General features: G+C 37.4%; 1 pseudogene; it reads right to left on the bottom strand.

The window, feature by feature from the left end:
* Positions 1-8972: 8972 nt before the first annotated feature.
* Positions 8973-10054, bottom strand: LOC101439434 (olfactory receptor 10A4-like; annotated as a pseudogene).
* Positions 10055-10348: the final 294 nt, after the last annotated feature.

Genomic DNA, 10348 nt, shown 5'->3' on the forward strand with positions numbered 1-10348 from the left:
TTCTAGATAAGCCTTGGTTTTTGCATTTCCCCTAAATACTTAAAGTTTATAGCCCTTGCATTGTTAAACATTTCCTGGGACTGGAGCCGTGCCACTTTCATCCCCAAGGGCAGGACTGCAGCCTCTTACGGTTCCACACCCACAAGTCAAACAACTTAGTTATCTCTGAAGAGACACAGAGCCTTCCACCCATAGCCCACATCACTTACAACAGTTTATTTGTAGATTTTTCTCTAGTTGATAATCATATCTGCAAATAACAATTTTTCTTCTTTTTCAGTTCTTACACCTCTTGCTTTTCTTTCTTCACAGTATTTTTAATGACTCTTAGTACTATGTGAAACAGTAATGGTGATGTTGCTGATTTCCTCTAGGTTCTTGGCTATGTTACATAAGTGAATTTAAGAACATGCTGGTTTAGTTAGGCCAGTAGTTTATTAAGGAACTGAGAGAGGAGAAGAGAAACCAGAGAAAATAGTAAATTACAGGTCCCCAGGTATACTTGCATGCTAGTCCAGGCAGAGAGAGAAAAAAAAAGGGCAAAAAAGGACAGATTTAGTCTCTGTGATTGCTTTTTGTTTTTATGGCTAATAGATTTTTTTTAACTTTATACATTTAATAATTGAAAATATAAACAATAATTTAAAAATAGAAAATACAGTTGAATAAAAACATACATTTCTCAAATAAATATACTGGATACACATAAATTTTTTATTCACACAATATGTTAACAATATATTTGTTTCATAGTAATGCAATTGTACAGTATTTAAACCATTCATTATTCCTCCCACTTGCTAATGATTGGGGGAGGGGCCCCAGTTGTTTGTTGTTTTGATTGATTACCCCACCTGTCAATTCTCTGGAGTGGGGGCCCCAATGATAAGGTCCCTTGAGAATTTCTGGGGCTTTTCCTTTTCCTGGATGAAATCCTGTTCTAAATGGGGATTCTCCCGAGGTCTTCCAGCTGCTTTCTGGTGTGCGGGAGTCTTTCAGGATTTCCAGGTGAATTCCTTGGTCCCATATTTCATGGCCATGGTTTTCTGCCAGTGTCCAGATTCGTCTTTTCATCCCCTAAACTAGCCTGCTCTAGTAATAGCAAAACTCTTGTCTTGTTCCTTATCTTTAAAATTTCTTTGTTATGATATTTGCTGTGAGTTTTTTGGTTTAAGGTTACAAAGTAAAGGGACGTTTAGTTTACAAAGGCTAAAAAAATAATAAATAGGTGTTTGTCTTGAACAAATATTTTTCCCGCATCACTGAGATTATTATGTAGTTGTAGCCTTCAATATAATAATTAGTGAATTTCCATTAAGTTTTCTAGTGTTTGAAGCATATCTGAAGAAGTCTTGTAAGATAGGGAATCAATAGACGGGTCTGGAACCTGGCAGAGAATCCATGTGAACATCAGTAACTCCTCCCAAGATGGCTACTGGAAGACCCCCAACCCCAAGATTCTGCCATCCAGAGCAAAGACTTCTTCTGGAAGCCAGGAGAAGCCCAGATATTCCCCAAGGACTTTATCACTGGGCCCTCATGGGGGCTAATGGGTGGGGTAATCAATCAGAACAGTAAACACCTGCCCTGCCATCAGTAAAGGAGTGGAATAATGAACAGTTCAAAAAGGCAGGCACAGAACCTAAGCACTCTTCGAGTCCACTCTCTTGCCTCTGGACCTGTTCCTGCTCTCTGTGCACTGCTCTCACAATTTTTCCTCTGCCATGTGGCCACACAAGTAAGCCTGGGCATTTATAACCTATAATGGGGAATTGTAGCCTGTAAATCAGTCCTCTTTATAACTTTATCACTTTATCACTCTTTATCACCTTCCTCTCTTCCTGGGACTCCTATTATTTTCTTCCATTTCTTGTACCTCCCTGCCTGAATAAATTACTGGCCTAACTCACCTGGCATGCTCTTGAAATTCATTTCTGCCGCATAGCCAAGAACCTAAATAAAATCCAGTAACATCTTTATGTCCCAGAAATAAACCATATTTGAGCATAACTTATTTTTTAAAATCCAATTTTAGAAAAAGATGTAGTTAGCTTTTATTTTATTTAGGATATTTATATCTGGATTCATAAGTGAAATGAGTCTATATTTTCATTTTCTTGTATATGCTACTATATTGTTTTGTACTGCTCAAGTTTATACAAACCTTAAAAAATAAGCTTGGAAGCATTATGTCTTTTTTTTATTTCTTAGGGATAAATGAACTTTCTCAAAATCATAGTTAGTATGTGATAGACCTGGGGTGCAACCTAGTCTTTTTGCCATCAGAAACTAAACACTTAATCACAACAATACCATGCTTCTCAAGAGAGAAGATATGTAATAGGAACTGGTGATGGGTCTGAAAACGGGGATTTGAATGTTAATTACACTCAAATTTTCTGTCCTCCTTATAACCACTTGGGAGTCTCTGAGAGGAAACACGGCACAGGATACACCTAATGATTCAGAAATACTCCTGGGAACTTCAGCACCTGCAGAGACCACTCCTAGTATCCCAACCCCCCCGCCCCCCTTCACTTCATTTCCAAGGAGCTATTGTGGCACAGAGTCTGCCCTGAGGCCAGTGATAAGCCCTCTGAGTGGAGCAGGAGGGCTTGGAGACTGGAGTTCTCCTTCCTCCTCCCTCTTGGTCTTGACCCCAGAGACTTTACTGAGTTTCCTGCTCCTAGGACTAGATGCCCACAGTCCCCACTCTGCCTACTCTGCTGCCGTTGTACTGGCAACACTTTGCCCAAAATGGTGAAAACACTGGCTTTGAGATGCTAATTTTATATTTTTTTCTACAGATGAGAATACTTTGGTAAGATTGTTAAACACAATGGAAGACAAGTCATGTGTTGAACAAAGAAGGAATAACCTGGCATATATACAGGGAGTGAATTGGTTTCAGTAGACTCATAGATTTGCTTTTAAATTTCAACTTATTTTGTTCAAACAACCTGATAAACAGGGTTAAATCTTTTGGATTGGCTCTAACTATAAAACCACAATTACATTGTCAAATTCCCTATGAAGAAGAATCCTGGTTTTTGCCTGATGAGACATAAGAACATCCATGGAGTTAGTCTCGGTCCTTTTGGTGGGGATTCTTATCCCTGTGTTGAGAATTGATTTGGAAGGTAGTATGTATTTGTGGAGGATAAGGACCAAGTGCTTTTCAGGTTGAAGAATCTTGGAATCAGAAGAAAAATAAAATATTTTCCCTTGGGTCCTATGGGGTTCCCTCCATCTCTTCTGTCATATTCGACAATGCATGGCTCTGTGGCCTCATCTTCCAGTGGCACATGTCATTTTAGGGGAATGAGCTCACACACTGAGAAAAAGTAAATAAGACTAAAGAAAGATTGACAGTAAATATGATTTTCCTGCAGAAACTTCCTGACCCTAGGGGCAGATCATAGCCACCTCGAGGAGCATCTTCTCTTTCATATTTGCATAGGGGAATAACATAGTGTGTTTTTTTAAAAAAAATCAAACTAGGAGAGGTCATGGGTTCAGTCTTCTAATGCAGTAATTCCAGGGTCAGTGGGAGCTTCTGTCATCTGACAAGTCATAGCTACACTCATCTCTGATTCCTATTCTTCTCCCTGTCTCCTGTTCCTTTGATTCAGATAATACCAGCTCAAGTAACATGTGTTGAACACTTACTATATGCCAGGATTTATCCTATTTGCTCTAAATAGAAATGATTCAGATGTGTCTCTGCCCTTGAATATCTTACTGTCAGAGAGAAAGACAAATCATTTCTATATAGTCTGTTAGAGCTAGAATGGGGGTAAGTACATGGTACTGTAGACACCTGTGTGTATCTACTATGGACTGTGTGTTTGTGGCTATATTTGTGCATATCTATGTCTATGTGTGTTAGGAATGAGAGTGAGGATTGAAGAAAATGGATGGATCAGTAAGGAGAGTATTCCTGGAGGTCATTAAAAAAAAAAAAGGAACTTGAAAGACTTGATTATTAGTCAAATAAGGAAGGGATAGAAACCATAGGAATGCCCTGTATTGCTCTTTCATTAAGTTACTCTCTTCTTTTAGGCGTCACTTTGGACTTTGTAACAAGAGTTTAGTTTTATGCTCTGACTCCTTTCATCAAAACAGGGAAACATCATTTGTGTGTGATGTTAATTTTCCCTAAGACCTAGACAAACAGTTCACGCAGCTGCTCTCAAATTTCTACTCTGGGAAGGAGACAAATCATGGCAGAGAGCAGCATGTTGAAGACAAACTGAACCAAGGTCTGGAGATTTTAAGATCTGATCAGGTAGCATTTTCCACTAGATACTCTCCCTATGTCATTCAGAAAGTACCTAATTTAAAATAGCTTTTATTCCCAAAATTTACTTTTATATCAACTGTTTTGATAATAGACTATATTTGCCTTTAGAAGCACTTATATATTAGTTTAAGTATCTGTTATATCATACAGGCTCAGTTGGTCCACTACATTCATTCGCCAAACCCATAACTGCTGTGAATTTATGATGTCCCAAGAAACATACTAGGCACTGGGGTTAAAGTATCACTACGGCTTAGTTATTTACTCTAGGATTCTTTGTCTTCAGGAGCTGGGTATTTGGTCCAATACCCAGCATATGCTTGGACCATAGTATTTGCTCAATAAATAAGGTCAATTGGATATTCCAAGTGTGATAAAAGCCCAAGGAAAGTGGTGCATGTCTCTGAGTAGAGGGACACATTGAGCAAAACTGGTGAGTGTAAAAATGCAATGTATCCTTGTTATGTGGTAGGGAAAATGGTTAGAATGGTGGCCTAGGAATTCTTATAGCCCAGTATTTCTTAAGGTGAAATTCAGGATTCCTCAATTTGGATACGAAATGTTACTTCTTTATTTTTGCTTTTCTCTAAATGGAGTTTAACATGTTCTTTTTAAGTTCAAATGTAGGCAAGAAGCCAACATTAGTATTAGTAGTCTATGAATTTTCACTGATAGAAATTAGAGGTATTCTATGTCTCATTCAAGTTTTTGGAGACATCTCAAAATATCCTTTAAAATGTCATTTAAACTCTTTATTATTTTGAAATTAATGTAGTTATTAGACCCACCACTACATTTTTTGATGTTCTGTCTTCTATTTTGGAAGTGCTTTTTTAGTCAAAATCAATATTGGAGAGCTCTAGCTGGAGCTGGAGATAGGATTACCAAAGAGATTATGATACACAAAATCCAGAAATACTCTTTGGTTCCCCAAGTTATTTTCAAGACATTTTCTTTTCTTTAGGAAACGTCAACTCTACAAGTTACTTTGACTCTTATTGATTTCTTATAGTTTTATGACTATCTTTTCAGAGAAGGGACAACTGGAACAGTTGCATGTCCAAAGCATTAAAAAAAATCCACACATTCATGGGATAGGGGACATGTGGCAAGTATGATATTGAAAATTCAATTGAAATTAAATGACATGACTTTACAAATGAATTCAGTCTATTCATGGGTTAATATTCATGTAATAAAATGTTATTAGAGGTATGATATTCAGAATAAGGATGATGATTCTTCTGATCTACTCTACACTTCTCAGGTGACCCCAACGATGAAATGAACCATCTTATAAAATATTAAGTTTTGCAATAGTGGAAGTGTTACAACAGCTAGCTAAGGACAGTATAAAAAGGATTATTGAAATGTTTGGTAATGATTACAGGCCATTTCTAATCCTTCTAACTCTGAATTATAATTTTGCAGGATTCATGCCATTGTTTAACATAGGGAAATAAAGAGTAATTATGAGTCTAACCAGACCTATGTGACAGGATTCCTCCTTCTGGGACTCTCTGATGACCAACTTACCCAGAATTCCTCTTTGTCTTGTTCTTGGTTGTCCACCTGGTCACTGTGCTTGGAAATCTGCTTCTCATGTCCCTTGTCCAGGTTGCCTCTCGACTGCATGGTGGTACTAGAAGAAACACTGAGTCTATTTTTGAGAGGTTAAAACACTGGATAGAAGTGATCAGATGTGATTAATATGCTACCAAGGGTCAGCTGGATATCTTGGTAAATGGTATTGTAGTGGGGTTCATTTTTGATAGATATAAACACTAGCACAACTATTATCACACACAATAAAAAAGATCCCTGGTCCCCTCTTTCAATCAATGCCCTTTCCCTCCCCATAGACTCTGACCACTGTTAATCTGCTTTCTGTCACTATAATTAACCTTTTCTAAAATTTCCTATATATGGAATCATATAGCAGGAATTCTTTTTGTTCTTCTTTTTACATAAAATAATGATCTGAGACACATTCATATTGTTGCATGTCTTCAATAATCTGTCCCTTTCATTGTTGAGTGGTATTCCATTGTATGTGTATACCATAGTTTGTTTAACCATTCATCAATTGATGGAAGTTTGGGTAGTTTCCACATTTGGGCTATTATGAATAAAGTTGCAATGAACATTTAATAGATTTTCATATGACTTGTATCCTACATGGACAATCAGGTCATCTACGAATTAAGACAATTTTAATTCTTGCTTTACAGTTGGGTTGACTTTATCTGGTTTGGTATCAGAGTAATGCTAACGTTATAGAATGAGTTGATATACTTTCCCTCTGTTTCAAGTTTTTGCAAGAATTTGTGAAAGAATTGGTATTATTTCCTACTTATATGTTTGATAGAAATCAAACATTAATTCATTTAATGTGAAGCAATCTGGGCCTGGAATGTGTTTTGAAGGGAGGTTTTTAACCACAGTTTCAATTTGTTTAATAGATATAGGGTTATTCAGGTTATATAATATTTTCTTGGATGAACTTTGGTAATTTGTGTCTTTCAAGAAATCTGTTTCACTCAGCTTGATGAATTTATTGATGAAAGTTGTCCATGGTATCCCCTTATTTATCATTTACTCTCTGTAGAACCTGCAATGATGTAACCTCTCTAACTCTTGATACTGGTAAGCTGTTTCTTCTTTCTCATTTTCCTGCTCAGTTTGGCTCAAGGTTTATCAATTTTATTGATCTTCTCACAAAACCAGTTTTGGTATTCATTAATTTTCTCTATTGGTTTTCTGGTTCTATTTCACTGAGTTCCACTTTGCTATTTATTATTTCCTTTCTTCTGCTTAATTTTTTCTTATTTTTTCTAAGTTTTTTAAGGTGTAAGCTGAGATCATTGATGTGAGATCTTATTTCTTTTCAGTACTACTGGCATCCCACAAATCTGACACCTTGTACTTTCACTTTAATTCAGTTCAACCTATTTTCTAATTTCCCTTTTAAGTTCATCTTTGTCCCATGGTTTTTTAGAAGTGTGATATTTAGTTTTGAAATATTTGGGGCTTTCCCAGAGATTTTTCTGTTATTTCTGATTGTTCCGTGTGGCCATATTACATATTTTATATGACTTGAAGCCATTTAAATTATTTAGACTAGTATTTTTGACTGGAAAATCATCTATCTTAGTAAATATTCTGAACTTATTCCTAAATTATGGCCCTTCTGGGATCTTAGCTGAAAGCCTAGAGTTGTCTACCTAGCAAGACTTAAAATCCAACCTCTCAGCAATATTTGGTTCCCAAATATTTGTCTCACATTTTAAAACAACTTTTTATGGTAGGAACATATATATAACTCACAATTTCCTATCTCAGTCTCTCACATGTTATTTTCTTTTGAGTTTCTTGGAATTTTTCTTGTGAATAAACTACTTAGGATATACATACAGCTTAAATGTTTCCATCCTAACCTTTTACATGTTACTTTCTCTTGAGTTTCTTTGAATCTTTTCTTGTGCATAACCTACTTTGGAGTTGGCAAAGAACTCATAAGGATATTGCATGCAGATTTTGGACTTAATTCTCCGGTTCCCTCATCTTTATTATTTTGACCCTCAATTGCAAAGTATTGTGGCAACCCCAAATTCTAATTTATGTCTTCTCATTCCAGTAAGGCTATCACTTTCTGTTAAGACTCTCTTTCCCCCATTAGAGAATTGGAAAATGCACTAGGGAAAACACTGGGTAGAAAAAGAAGTTACCTTATTTTTCTTCCCTCCTCATACCTTTCTCCCCAAATGTCATGTTTTTATTCTCTAAAGTCTTAAAATACCTATTTTATGTGTTTTATTAATATTTTAAAGTTGTGTAGTCATTTGGGGGGAAATGACTATAATAAAAGTGATGACATTAAGAATTTATTTAAAGTTCTTCAACTGATACTGATCCACATTGGAATGTGGAATCTATCAATGTGTTGGGGTGCCAAGTGCTTTTAGAGAAGGCTAGAAAGTGGATAGGGGCCCAGCACATACTGGGCAGCTAGATTTAGTAGAGGTTTCAAAATTTACTCTAAAAGTTACAGGAATCTGTGGAAAGTTTTTTGAGCAAGGGGGTGACATGATCTAATGACATTTTGAGAAGTCTACTCAGGATCCTCTGTGAATTCTAGATTATAGGGCAGCGAGATAGAAATAGGAAGATCTCCTAGGGCAGAGGTTCTTAACCCTTATTGTTCCATGGACCTCTTTGCCAGCCAGATGAAAACCACGGCCCCATTACTACTAAGTCTATACTGTAAAGGGTATTATTTATTAAATATATCACACCTGCACCAACATGTCCCCACAAGAATAATGTGTTTTTTTTTAAATTTCAAGCTTATGGACCCCTTGTTAAGAACCCGTGTCTTAGGAGGCTACTACAATAGTACAATAGTCAAGGTAAAGAATGATTGTGGCTTGGTCTAGGATTGCAGCAGTGTAGATGGAGAAAAGTTGGATATATATATTTTGGAAATAATTTGATAGGCTTGCTCTTAAGTTTAATATGAGGGATGAAGGATACTGCATAAATAAGGACGACTCCTAGAGTTTTTGCTTGAACTACTGAATGAATGGTAATGTTATTTATTGATAAATGGAAGAGTAGAATAAGAATAAGTTTTATGGAGCTCTTTTTGGCCAAATTAAACTTTAGATGACTACTTGACATTCATGTAGAGGTGTGAAGAATGTAACTGGATATACTGTGGCTCCCGGAAAGAGTAGAGACCAAAAATCCATTTTGGAATTAATTTATATTTCCTATTGTCATTGCATTCCACCCTGTAGTTTCTAAGTCCGTTAAGTTTCTAAGTGCCCAGGGCCCTGTGTACAGCCCTCCTCAATGCAGCCTTTACTTCACTGTTCCTTAAGCTGTAGATGATGGGGTTCAGCATGGGTGTTACCACTGTATAGGAGAGTGACAGCAATTTCTTGTTTTCAGGAGAGGTGCTGGACCGCAGTCAGAAGTATATGAGGATGGCAGTGCTGTAGAAGAGGGACACAACCAGGAGGTGGGAGGAACATGTGGAGAAGGCCTTGTGTTTCCCCTCAGCAGAAGGCATCCTGAAGATGGTATAGAGGATGCGGACATAGGACCCCAGGATCAGCAGGAGAGGGAAGAGGATGAATAGGACTGTAGTTGTTAGGGCCTCCAGTTCAAACAGGGAGGTATCAGCACAGACCAAAGCAATGACAGGGGGGCTGTCACAGAAGAAGTGATTCACCCTGTTGTGTCCACAAAATGGGAAGCTGAAAATCCATGTGGTTTACACACTGGCAACTAGATACCCTGAGAACCAAGAGGCAGCTGCCAGCTGGGCACAGGCTCTGTGACCCATGAAAATTGGGTTGCACAAAGGATTGCAGATGACTACATAGTGGTCATACGCCATGGTGACCAGTAGGCAGCACTCAGAAGCCCTGAAGAAGAAGAAGAAATACATCTGAGCGGTACAGCCAAGGAAGGAGACATTTGTGTCAGGCATGATCAGGGTCTCTAGCATCTGGCACAATGACCAAGTTGAATCCAATCTGCAGGAAGGACAAGTTTCTAAGGAAGAAGTACATAGGGCTTTGTAAGGCCGAGTCAACTGTGGTGACCAGAATGATGAGGACATTGCTCACTACCCAGATAAATGGACAAAAAAAGGACAAACAATAGAGCCTGTAGCTCAGTGGACAGGGCCGAGAAACTCACAAGAACAAATTCATGGACAATTGTCCAGTTTCCCCACATCATTCTTAGAAAATGTACTCCCATGGCCTCATTCTCTACTTTTCTTGCTATAGTTGATATGTAAACAACTATACTTTCCAATATGTAACAAACAAACAAAAACAAATATAACCATTGGATTCACAGTTTGTTTTGAAAAAATGCTTTCTTTTTCTTCCTGAATTGAGACATACTATACACACATACACACACACACACACACACACACTTGGTCTGACTTTGGTCTGTAGGAGATGGTCACAATTATAGAATCACTTTTGTTTTGCTATATGATCATTATTTTAGTAGTCATTGATA

The sequence above is a fragment of the Dasypus novemcinctus genome, chromosome 10, assembly GCF_030445035.2.
Source record: "Dasypus novemcinctus isolate mDasNov1 chromosome 10, mDasNov1.1.hap2, whole genome shotgun sequence".
NCBI lineage: Eukaryota > Metazoa > Chordata > Mammalia > Cingulata > Dasypodidae > Dasypus > Dasypus novemcinctus.